The sequence below is a fragment of the Phoca vitulina genome, unplaced genomic scaffold (genome assembly GCF_004348235.1).
Source record: "Phoca vitulina isolate PV1807 unplaced genomic scaffold, GSC_HSeal_1.0 scaffold10, whole genome shotgun sequence".
Taxonomy (NCBI): Eukaryota; Metazoa; Chordata; class Mammalia; order Carnivora; family Phocidae; genus Phoca; species Phoca vitulina.
The window spans coordinates 48,494,417-48,508,100 of NW_022589713.1; the positions used below are offsets into that span (position 1 = coordinate 48,494,417).

Here is a 13,684-nt window from a genome sequence, read left to right on the forward strand (position 1 = left end):
TCTTAAGGACGTTCTTAGTTGATAAAAAATTTTAAGCCACAAGAATAACTAGATAAGGTTTTCTAAAAATATTGGGCATAAAGCTTGTATCCAAGCAAAATTACTGAAAATTTTATCTATTTTCACAAGAAATTTAGCACCTTGATAAACGATTACCAATTTAAATGCTAAGTTAACTGAAATGAAATTAGGGTCATGTCCTTCCCCTCTATAGAATCTGAAATCCCCTAATTATAAACCCTCTGGATAAGAAGAAGGTGCTTGTCTTAACAACAATTGATATGGGTCTCCTTTGACAAGATCCATGATGACCCCTTAAGTTATGAACAGCAAAAGCATATATCTTCACATTACCCTTATGGCTATATTAGGGAATCAGAGAGAAGATTAACAAATATGTGAAGGAATTGGGAAAACTAAAATCTAAATAATAGGTAAAATAGAAGTGGAGAGATTGGGGCAATATGTCCAAGATAGGAAACCTCAAGAAATGGGTGTCTACCAAATTCATAACCATGCTATTTATGTCCTCAGTGAGGTCAGAGACAGTGAAATGATTCAGGAATTAGATATTGAAGGAAGAAGAATTATTAATCAGAACAATTTTATTTGGCTATATATTAGAAACTTACTGAGAGCTGGAGCTACAGAATCGAGGAGCAAGGAGCTCTGCAGAAACTCTCCCAAGCAAAACAACAATTTATCTGGTGCAAATCATAAAAAAAAACCACGATTATTTAAAGTTTCTGGAAATTTTCCAAAAAGCACATAGAAAACAGAAACACACTTATTCAACAAAATCTACTACATTTCATTAATTTTAATGAATTTAATGTATTTAGTGGGAATAGGTGGTATAGGAGATACCCAAATTGTGTCCCTTTATCTCTCAACCCAGTTTCATGTTATGGAAACCAGTGGGTACAGCCAAGGAGATAGGGTCTCCCAGTCTAGGGTTACATGGTTTCAACCCAGGAGATGCTGGTTCTTCTCATCCCCCTCTACCCTCCCCCCAGCCTGGTGTTGCAGAAGCTCTATTCTGGAGGGCATGGATAAAAGGACAAGTGGTGGGGGGTGGGAGGGATGGGGTGGCTGGGTGATAGACATTGGGGAGAGTATGTGCTGTGGTGAGTGCTGTGAATTGTGTAAGACTGTTGAAACACAGACCTGTACCTCTGAAACAAATAATACATTATATGTTAAAAAAAAAAAAGAAGAAGAAGAAGATAGTAGGAGGGGAAGAATGAAAGGGGGGAAATTGGAGGGGGAGACGAACCATGAGAGACAATGGACTCTGAAAAACAAACTGAGGGTTCTAGAGGGGAGGGGGGTGGGGGGATGGGTTAGCCTGGTGATGGGTATTAAAGAGGGCACGTACCGCATGGAGCACTGGGTGTTATACGCAAACAATGAATCATGGAACACTACATCAAAAACTAATGATGTAATGTATGGTGATTAACATAACATAATTAAAAAAAAATTTGGAGGGAAAAACAAAAAGGACTGAGACTTTTTTCCACCTCACAGCCCCTACTTATAGGGTGAAATATCTCCTGAGACATGACAGGCTGTGGATACTGAAGCTCTCCAAGTCCACTGTTCACACTCCTAGCTCTGGTTTAGTTGCATAGGGGTTGTGCCCAAAGGTGAGAAGCAGGCCTTAAAGATGGAGAGCTCTGCAGCTTTACTGAGAGGACTGACTATTTGGAACATCATTTAAAGAATTCCATGTTTAAACAATGGAAGCCTTGTCAAGGAATGGACATCTTGGTGGAGTAAAATTAACTCTCCCAGAAATGACTCTGGGGCAACATATAAAATGGCAGAGCAGCTAGAAATTTAATAGAGAGAACCAGGAAAGGATAAAGGATATAGCAAAGAAGAGGACTTTTAGGATCACAGACAACCTTAGAGATTGGGGAGACCATGCACTTGTGTGAGGCTTCATCTACTCAGGAGCAATCAGAGTATGACATGAAGTAGACTTGCAAGCATTCCCCATGTCACCCACAGATCCATCAACTAGGGTGAAGCCTCACTGACACCGAATGTAGACATAACCTTTGACCAACCTGGTTAAATAGTAAGTTGTTCTTACCCAGTGGAAATTTCTAGGAAGCCAGACTTTAAAAAAAAATTGCACTCATTCTCAACAGTCTGTAAGACTGTGTACATGCCCCAATCTGCCCTTTCTGGAGCAATTAAAGAGGAAACTCCAAACTACCATTCCCTGGTTGTACATGGGGCAGAAATGTAAATAAAATGGAATAACAGTCTCAAAGCCAAGCACATCCAATATTAAAAGGTAAAAAATAGCTAGGGGACACAAGGACAACCTTTCACTAACAACTGGCTTATGCTGATGCAGAGGCAACACATAGGTAGCCAGCCTCAGTGTATGGAGGGATAGAGGAATAACTAAAACAAGAAACAGAAAACAAAGAGCAAAATGGCAGATGTGAATATAAAGAAATCAATCATAACATTAACTGTGAATGAATTATTATTCAGCAATAAAAAGTAATCAAGTACTGATGCATGCCACAGCACGATGAACCTTGAAAACATTATGCTAAGTGAAAGAAGCCAGTCACAAAAGATCACATAATTGTAAGATTCCATTTATACAAAATATCCAAAATAGGGAAATCCATGGAGACAAAAAGTACATTTGTGGTTGCTGAAGGCTAGGTGTGGAGAGGAAAGATAGGAAGAATGTGTAGTTGTTGCTAATGGGTATGGCATTCCTTGGGGGGTAAAGTTCTAAACTTAGTTTTTGGTGATAGTTGCACAACCTCTTGGATATACTAAAAAGCATTAACTTGTACACTTTAAATGAGTGAATTTTATGGTATGGGAATTATATCTTAACAAATATGTTTAAAAAAGGAAAAATGACCGCCAAAATGACAAACTGAAAAACCAAAGAATAAAGATGTTTTGCTTTATCACCATTAGTAATCTCCATCCCATATTTCTAAGCTAAGGAAACACTTTGCTCCAGCTTATGTCTTTAGCTTAAATGTTCTTTACCTATTATTTATCTTGTAAATCTAAAGTCCCTTTTTAAGTCAAAAGAAAGCTGGAGTAGCAATACTTAAAACAGATGAACTAGATTTTAAACCAAAGACTGTAACAAGAGATGGAGAAGGACACTCTATCACAGTAAAGAGGTCTATCCAACAAATAGATCTAACAATTGTAAATATTTATGCCCTCAACTTGGGAGCACCTGAATATATAAAACAATTACTAACAAACATAAAGGAACTCATTGATAATGACATAATAATAGTAGGGGACTTTAACACCCCACTTACAGCAACTGACAGATCATCTAAGCAGAAAATGAACAAGAAAACAATGGCTTTAAATGACACTGGACCAGATAGACTTTAACAGATATATTCAGAACATTTCATCCTAAAGCAGCAGAAGACACATTTTTTTTCAAGTGCACAAAGATGACTCTCCAGAATAGATCACATACTGGGTCACAAATCAGACCTCAACAAGTACAAAAAGATTGAGATCATACAATGCATATTTTCTGACCACAACACTATGAAACTAGAAGTCAACTACAAGAAAAAAATTGGAAAAACCACACATACAGGGAGGTTAAACAACATGCTACTAAAGAGTGAATGGATTGACCAGGAAATCAAAGAAGAAATTTAAAAAAATACATGGAAACAAATGAAAATGAAAACATGACAGTCCAAAACCTGTGGGATACAGCAAAGGGAGTCCTAAGAGGGAAGTATATAGCAATACAGGCCTACTCAAGAAGCAAGAAAAATCTCAAATAAACAACCTAACCTTAAATCTAAAGGAGCTAGAAAAAGAATAACAAATGAAGCTTAAAGCCAGCAGAAGAAGGGAAATACTAAAGATTAGAGCAGAAATAAATGATATAGAAACTAAAAAATCAATAGAACAGATCAATGACACCAGGAGCTCATTCTATGAAAAAAAAAAATAATAAAATTGATAACCACCTGGCCAGGTATGTCAAAAAGAAAAGAGAAAAGACCTAAATAAACAAAATCACAAATGACAGAGGAGAAATAATAACCAACACCACAGAAATAAAAACAATTATAAGAGAATATTATGAAAAATTATATGCCAACAAATTGGACAATCTGGAAGAAATGGACAAATTCCTAGAAACATATAAACTACCAAAACTGAAACAGGAAGAAATAAAAAACTTGAACAGACTGATAACTAGCAAAGAAACTGAATCAGTAATCAAAAATCTCCCAACAAGCAAAAGTTCAGGGCCAGATGGCCTCACAGGGGAATTCTGCCAAACATTTAAAGAGTTAATACCTATTTTAACTATTCCACAAAATAGAAATGGAAGGAAAACTTCCAAATGAATTCTATGAGGCCAGTATTACCCTGATTCTAAAACCAGAAAAGACTCCACTAAGAAGAGAACTACAGACCAATATCCCTGATTAACAATGATGCAAAAATTCTCAACAAAGTACTAGCAAATTAAATCCAACAGTATATTAAAAGGATCATTCACCATGATCAAGTGGGATTTATTCCTGGGATGCAAGGATGGTTCAATATTCTCAAATCAATCAACCTGATACACAACATTAACAAAAGAATGGAAAAGAACCATATGATCCCCTCAATAGATGCAGAAAAAGCATTTGACAAAGTACAGCAACGATTCATGATAAAAACTCTCAACAAAGTAGGGATAGAAGGATCATATCTCAACATAATAAAGGTCATATACAAAAAACAAAAAAACAACCCCACAGCTAATAGCATCCTCAATGGGGAAAACTGAGAGCTTTTCCTCTAAGGTCAGGAACAAGACAGGGATGTCCACTCACTACTGTTATTTAATATAGTACTGGAAGTCCTAGCCTCAGCAATAAGACAACAAAAAGAAATAAAAGGCATCCAAATAGGCAAGGAAGAAGTAAAACTTTCACTATTTGCAGATGACATGATACTGTATATAGAAAAACCAAAAGACTCCACCAAAAAAAAAAAAAAAAAAAATTGCTAGAACTGATACATGAACTCAGTAAAGTCACAGGATACAAAATCAACATACAGAAATCTGTTGCATTTCTAGACACCAATAATGAAGCAGCAGAAAGAGGAATCAATGAATCAATCCCATTTACAACTGTATCAAAAAATGTAAGATATCTAGGAATAAACCTCACTAAAGAGGTAAAAGGTCTCTATTCTGAAAACTATAAAAAAGCTGATGAAAGAAATTGAAGATGGCACAAAGAAATAGAAAAATATCCTATGCTCATGGACTGGAAGAACACATATTGCTAAAATGTCTATACTACCCAAAGCAATTTACACATTTAATGCAATCCCTATCAAAATACCACCAACATTTTTCACAGAGTAGAAGAAACAATCCTAAAATTTGTATGGAACCACAAAAGTCCTTGAATAGCCAAAGCAATCATGAAGAAGAAAACCAAAGCTGGAGACATCACAATTCCAGACTTCAAGCTCTATTACAAAGCTGTCATCATCAAGACAGTATGGTACTGGCACAAAAACAGACACACAGATCAATGAAACAGAACAGAGAACTCAGAAATAGACCCACAACTATATGGTTTTCTAATCTTTGAAAAAGCAGGAAAGAATGTCCAATGGAAAAAAGACAGTCTCTTCAACAAATGGTGTTGGGAAAACTGGATAGTAATATGCAAAAGAACGAAAATGGATCACTTTCTTACACCATATACAAAAGTAATTCAAAATGGATGAAAGATCTAAATGTGACACAGGAAACCATCAAAATCCTAGAGAAGAACACAGGCAGTAATGTCTTTGACCTCAGACACAGCAACTTCTTGCTAGATATGTCACCTGAGGCAAGGGAAATAAAAGCAAAACCAAGCCACTGGGATTTCTTCAACATAAAAAGCTACACAGTGAAGAAAATAATCAACAAAACTAAAAGTCAGCTTACCGAATGGGAGAAGATATTTGCAAATGACATATTGGATAAAGGGTTAATATCCAAAATCTATAAAGAACTTATCAAACTCAACACCTAAAAAACAAATAATCCAGTTTAAAAATGGTCAGAAGACATAAACATATCTTCAAAGAAGACATACAGATGGCTAACAGACATACGAAAAGATGCTCAACATCACTCATCATCAGGGAAATAAAAATCAAAACTACAATGATATATCACCTCACACTAGTCAGAATGGCTAAAATTAACAACACAGAAAACAATAGGTGTTGGCAAGGATGCAGAGAAAGGGAAACCTTTTACACTGTTGGTAGGAATGCAAACTGGTGCAACCACTCTGGAAAACAGTACGGAGGTTCCTCAAGAAGTTAAAACAGAACTACCCTACAATCCAGCAATACCTTGCACCACTAGGTATTTACCGAAAAAATACAAAAATACTGTTTCAAAGGGATACATGCTGCCCAAAGTTTATAGCAGCATTATCAACAATAGCCAATTTATGGAAGGAGCCCAAATGTCCACCTACTGATGAATGGATAAAGAAGATGTGATATATATTTACAATGGAATATTAGTCATTGAAAAGAATGAAATCTTGCCATTTGCAAGGATGTGGATGGAGCTAGAGAGCATTTTTTTTTTTTTTTTTTGACAGAGAGACAGAGATAGCGAGAGCAGGAACACAAGCAGGGGGAGTGGGAGAGGGAGAAGCAGGCTTCCTGCCGAGCAGGGAGCCCGATGTGGGACTCAATCCCAAGACCCTGGGATCATGACCTGAGCCGAAGGCAGACACTTAACAACTGAGCCACCCAGGTGCCCGGAGCTAGAGAGTATTATGTTAAGCAAAATAAGTCAGTCAGAGAAAGACAAATACCGTATGATTTCACTCATATGTGAAAATAAGAAATAAAACAGAAGAACATACGGGGGAAAAAAAGAGGCAAACCAGGAAAAAGACTCTTAACTATAGGAGACAAACTGAGGGTTACTGGTGGGGAGGTGGGGAGGGGGATGCATTAAATGGGTGATGGGTTAAGGACGGCACTTGTAGTGATGAACACTGGGTGTTGTATGTAAGTGATGAATCACTGAATTCTACACTTGAAACTAATATTACACTCTATGTTAACTTACTGGAATTAAGAAAAAACTTGAGAAAAAAATAAAGTCTGCTTTTAAATGTTACTTGCTTATTTCCCCCCAACAACTGGAATTCATTTGTTACTTTGTTATCTCTATTTTTTTTTTTAAAGATTTTATTTATTTATTTGACAGATAGATACATAGCGAGAGAGGGAACACAAGCGGGGGGAGTGGGAGAGGGAGAAGCAGGCTTCCCGCTGAGCAGGGAGCCCGATGCGGGGCTCGATCCCAGGACCCTGGGATCATGACCTGAGCCGAAGGCAGACGCTTAACGACTGAGCCACCCAGGCGCCCCGTTATCTCTATTTTTTTGTACTTTATAAAATATCAGTGGTAGAATTTACCCTTTTACTTTTAAGAGGTTGTTTATATATCCATCCTCTCTGCTAGTATGTGAGTTCCCTCAAAGTAAGGGTAATACCTTAAAATTTTTGTATTTCTTTTTTTCCCTCAGTGCCTAATGTATTGCTAAGCCCTTGATATACTTAAATAATGTTTGGTGAAAAAAAGGTAAGTATAAGGATGTTGAATTATCTGCTTGGGAAGTAGTCTGACATATCCATGTGTTACTATAACATAAGTTTCAAGTTTTTGATAAGCAGGTGGAAGAATAACCTCAAAATAATGTTGCTCAAAAAAATATGGAAAATAGAAGTCCCAATGACATCTTCTACTTAATTCTTGCTTTATTAAAAGTTATGCAATAAGAAAGATAGATAAAAGACTTCATCTAAGGGATGTCTGGGTGGCTCAGTTGTTAAGCATCTGCCTTCGGCTCAGGTCATGATCCCAGGCTCCTGGGATCGAGCCCGGCATGGGGCTCCCTGCTCAGTGGGAAGCCTGCTTCTCCCTCTCCCACTCCCCCTGCCTGTGTTCTCTCTCTTGTTGTTTCTCTGTCAAATACATAAATAAAATCTTTAAAAAAAAAAGTCTTCATCTAAATTAAAAACTTTCATGCATCAAAGTATATTACTAAGTACATGTAAAGACAATCTACAGAATGAGAGAAAATATTTGGAAATCATATATCTAATAAGGGGCTAATATCCAGAATATATCAAGAACTCCTACAACTCAACAATGAAAAGACAATCCAGTTTAAAAAATGACAAAAGAACTTGAATAGATATTTCTCCAAGGAAGATATACAAATGACCAATAGTTATGAGAAGATCCTCAACCATTGCTAATTGTTAGAGAAAGACAAATAAAAAAAAATCCTACAATGTGATACCTCTTCACATCTACTAGGATGATCACAATAAAAAAGAAAATAACAAGTTGTAGCAAAGATATAGAGAAATTGGAAACTTCATGCATTGCTGAAGTGTAAAAGGGTGCAGCTACTATGGAAAAGAGTTGGAAGTTCCTCCAAAAGCTAAACACAGAATTCCCCTGTGACCTGGCAATTCCATTCCTAGGTATATTCCCAAAGGAACTGAAAGCAGGCCTACAACAGGTACCTGTATATCCAGGTTCATTGCTGTATTAATCACAATAGCCCAAAGGTAGATACAACCCAAATGACAATATGTGCAATATACACACAATGTAATATTATTCAGCAGTAACAAGGAATGAAGTAACAGAACAAGCTACAACATGGGTAAACCTTGAAAATATAGTAATAAGCCAGACACAAAAGAACAAATATTATATGATTTCTCTTATATGAAATAATTCAAATAGGCAAATTCAAGGAGACAGAAAGTGGATTAGACCCCTTCCCCGGGAGCTGGAGAGAGGGAGAATGGAGAGATTATTGCTTGAGGGGATGATGAAAAACTTTTAGAAACAGGAGTCATGGTTGCATAACACTGTAAATGCAATTAATGCCAATGAATTATATACTTAAAAATGGTAACAATGACAGATTTTGTTACATGCATTTTACCACAATTTACGTAAATTAATCATGTAATATACCAAAGATAATTGAATTGTATACCTTTAGATGGGTGAATTTTATGACATGTGAATTGTCCCTTGGCTGCTCTTAAATATCTTGAGATATAAAGATATTTTACAAAATGTTATTTAAGAGCAGCCAAGGGACTGTATATACTATGAGGGTCTTTTTACAGAGATGGGAAATACTCTAGTTGAATTTTAAGGATGGAGTTGTTATCTCTGAAAATGAATCCTAGATGGTGCTATCTTCCTCATGATAACTATTTCCACTTACTGTTTGGACCATCCCATCCAGGGAAGAACTGCACCTGGATGTGGACATATGCCCCTGACTTTCTCCCCTGTGTGTGTTTGGTGCTTAGTCTGTGTGTCTCACTAGATTGTTCACTATTCTGGGGCAGTTCTTTTTGCCTAGAGCTGAGGAATTCAGAACACACATCAATGGCTGGATCCAGACTTCTGCTTCTTCTAGTTCACACTAAGGATTCCATTTTGTGCCTGGTAAATGACAAGATGCCTTCCTTGGTTTCTTCATGGCCCAGTGAAATGAAAGAAAAGTCCAGTCCTAGTTAGCCTTGCCTTGGTGCAGGTTTGATAATGCAAACAGGCCATCAATCAACTCTGAAATTATTAAACGCAATAATCATGCTAAGAGACACCAGTGTACTTACTAATTACAACAGTTCTTCTCATTAATGTTTACAAGTGGAGGTGGAAGTATTAGAGAAATGAGGACATGTGGAGTGGAGGTATTACTGCCCGTCAGAGCTTCCACAACCTATTAAATCTCTAGGTAGGTAGAGATCTCTTTTGCCTGGCTTACCTCATGGCCTGACTGTCACATGAGTGAATCTATCCATGTAATGTTTCCAGAGACTATATTTATGACATAGTTTTGTACCCTAGTAATTCAAATGAAATGACCCTCCTACAGGGTCTTAGAAAAAAAAATAAATAATTATTTAAAGAATCCAAAAGATTCTTTTTGCATTGTTGGCAAAAAGAAAACTAAAGCTTTTGTTTCTAGTCTTCAACATAAATCAACACATTTCTAATCCATATAGGGTTATTATTAGCAAGTACATAAAATAATGCTTATGAATGATTTTTAATTTTGACATTATATAGCATGCCTGGAATTAAAACTAAAAAGTGTATAAATATAAGGCATGGATCTTCAAATATTCATTTCATAGCATCAGGCTGCACATGCACTGATTATTATTCATACAGTTTCCCTGACAGCACAGTGTTGAAATGTGGGCACATCACACAGAGAACACAGCAGCACAGTCACTCCCAGACACAGTCCAGGTGGAGAAACAGTTCTTCACGGATATGGTTCCCCTCAATAGTCGTGGTGGGGGTGGGTAAACCACAAAAAGGAAACTGTGAACCTCTTTCAGGTGGGGCAGGGTAGGGTGAGGTGAGTGTGCAGATAGGACTTCAGGGAGGAGAGGAGCATACATAACCAGATGGCACAAAGACTGATATTGAAACAGACCTACTTGTAGCCACAGATAGAGACTATAACTGAATGTAGCAGGGCAAGTTGTGGCAAATTGTCTCAGAACACATTGTCAGGGGAGCCTTGATCAGGCCACATCTAGCAATGCAGAAGCAGCATGAAACAGGGAAGAAAGAGAAAAGATGTTTCTGCCATATTGCAGAAATGGTAGGGGGGCAATGGAAGTCTACTAAATGTGGAATTCATATTTTAAGTCACCTTATGCTTGAGGAATTTCCTCAAGATAATTGCCTGAGACCTGTGTTATCATTTTGTAAGAGGAAATGCTTTCTTTAACATGAAGTTAGATTGGTGGCTCTTGATTGTGGGTCATTTTGCACCCCCACCCCTGGCCCCACCAGAAAATATTTGGCAATGTCTGGATACTTTTTTGATGTCTGTTGGAGGAGTGCTGTTTACCCCTGGCATCCACTGGGTAGAGTTCAGGGATGCTGCTAAATGCCTTATTACACACAGGTCATCCTCTTAGAACAAATAACTTTCCAGCCCAAAATGTCAATAGTGCTGAAGTTGAAAAGTCCTGGTTTAAGGTCATTGGACAGAATGTTTAAAAATCATTGTGTCATTAAATTACATGCAGAAAAGAGTCAAAGAAGTGGGTTACTAGTGGAAGAACTCACAAATGGTTATTGGCAACATTGAAAATAGAAACTAAATTCCTACATCCTCCAGGATTAGCAGATGACAGTTCCCAGATGAAAAAAGTCACAGAATGGCTAATTTTGATGGCAGTGAAGATCCAGAATCAAAAGAACCAGAAAATGAAACTTTAGTACAATGGTAGCAAGTGGAGGGACCTCTGAATTAGGAATCAACATGCCTAGTATTACTGGGAAAATCAAATACGCACAAGCCTGCACTAAGCTGTACAGCAAGACTTCATCATCATTTACTATCAGCAGGGCCCACCCAGTGAGATCAGACCTAAATGGGAATCCAGGTAACAAACTTGCCCTATGTCACAGTTTTGCCAATGGATTATCCCTTAAAGATTATCATATAAACTATTGCCTTGTTCAAATGAAACAATTCTTTATTGAATCTGAAGAGAAACATAGTCTTGCTATTTTGAGAGTGGGAAGAATTTAATTTTTTTTCCTTCCCATTTTGGATCAAATTTCTTTGCCAGGAAAAAAAAATACTGATGTGTGCCCTTCTGGATTAAAAAAAATTATCACAACTTATATTGAATTGCTTCAATCTTCTTTCAAATAATATAAAAGCAGACCCCTGCCTTCACAACACTTACAGAGCTGTTCTAGTAGTTTAGTTCTTAGGATCTCACTTGGTCTTTTCACTTCTCTCCAGGCTGCGACGAAACTTATCTCCCCCTTCAGTAAGTTTAAATTCTATTAAATTTGATCTTTTCAATTAGTTCCACTCGTACACTCACAGAAGCATTCCCTAAGGAAAATATGAAATGAAGTTTGTGGTAAGAAAATTTAAAAAGCCAAGTGGAAAAGAATTTGATACCTTGGAACAAACATATTTTTTGATGACTTTTCTCACATGAACATCTGAATTCAAAAGATAAGATTGTGATTCAGGATGAGTATCTACCTAATAAGGGGGTCAGTGGGGCAGAGCAATACCATTGGAGACCACCTCCATGATAAACTGGAGCAAAGACGGAAAAATCTAGACTTTTTTATGTTAGCTTAAAAGATTCCAAATAAAAGAACTTTGACCATTTTCTGCTATCCAGATACTTTTCATTTCATTTTCAATGATCTTACTTATTTCTTTTTGTCTCAACAGAAATAATTCTTCCCCATCTTCAATGTTTACCCCTTTGAAATATATCTTTGCAGTCCTGACCCTCCATTAGGCATTGCCTAACAGAATGATAAACTACATGTCCTCCTTTAATCTTGCCTTGTAGATCAGTCCCTTCAGCCTTTGAATTATTTTCTTAATCTTCTGAGGACTCAATGAAAAAGACTTCATTTCTCCAGTTGTCTGCTCCAGGTTCCCTAGAAAATACAAACTTTAGGCATAGTGCCTGATCTGGAAGGGCTCCAATTAAGAAATAATACTTCAAATGTATATGATATTGTATGATCAAAATTCCCTATCACACATATATTCCTTTGATACCATTATCAACCCTGTAAGACAGGTCAACCAAGAATTAACACCCTCTTTTATCAACAGCAAAGCAAGACCTTGGGAGTCTGTGACTTGTTCAAGACACACCGCTACTAAGCTACTCAAATCAAGTATTTTGACTGAAAGTCCAGTGAATCCTTTCCCTTTGAGTCTAGCATCTTGAATATACCCTTTTGTTTGTCACATTGACTTCCAGTTGGTAGATGTTCAATCCAACAGTAAGAAGTTATTGCTTAGCAGGCACATTTCCAACTGTTGCAAGTCTCAATGGGATTAGCACTAACACAGATACATGTAGACTCAAGACTAGAGATTGTCTTTCTCAGGTAAAAATAAATGGACATATTTGTTATTATCCCCAGAACTCCACCTTACCACACATAGTTTCTTTATATTCCTATTTTCACTCTTTAATCTTATGTTAGCTTATATATATAAAGAGAGACCTCCTACAGATTTTATTACCACAGTCTTTGAGTTCATTTATTTAAAGTATGCCTCCGAATTGTTAGCACCAAATATTTTTAAAATCATGATTCTTATGGTCCACAATACAGGTTAATTGGTTTTTCACTAGTGTTATGTTACTGGGATCCTAAAGTGTCATGGTGGGAACTGAATAAACCCTATGCCCCTTCATATTTCACACTTTGCCTATAACTAGTTTTGGAAGACATTACTTTGGGCTCTTTTCTTCAATCTTAGAGATTACTTTAATTTGAAGCACATGAAACTTGGCCATATTTACTTCCCTGGTTTCACACATCCATCCATTGATTGGACACTATGAATCCCTTTTAAATCAGACATGTAAATGAGAGTAGAAAGCCTTGAGGTGACCCTACATGATAAGTTACGATTGGAAAGGGTCTTTCTTCATGATGGCTGGTGAGTGTCCTGTCCTAGTCTGGGTCTCAGAAAACAAAGCCAAAGAAAAAAGTACACAAGTGGGTAGTTTATTTTAGGAAGTAATCCAAGGGTACAGGAGT

The 13,684-nt window shown here is 37.0% G+C and overlaps 1 long non-coding RNA gene across 2 annotated transcripts in view; it reads right to left on the reverse strand.

Annotated features, from left to right (window-relative positions):
- Nucleotides 1-622: 622 nt before the first annotated feature.
- The window catches only part of LOC116635322, a 28,619-nt gene continuing 15,557 nt past the window's right edge, over nucleotides 623-13,684 (reverse strand). Inside the window, exon 3 of one of the 2 annotated variants that reach the window (XR_004300135.1) lies at nucleotides 623-704. This is a non-coding gene — a long non-coding RNA (uncharacterized LOC116635322). Of the gene's footprint in view, nucleotides 705-12,433; nucleotides 12,560-13,684 lie in introns of those variants that run through there. The other variant, XR_004300134.1, reaches the window with a different exon arrangement.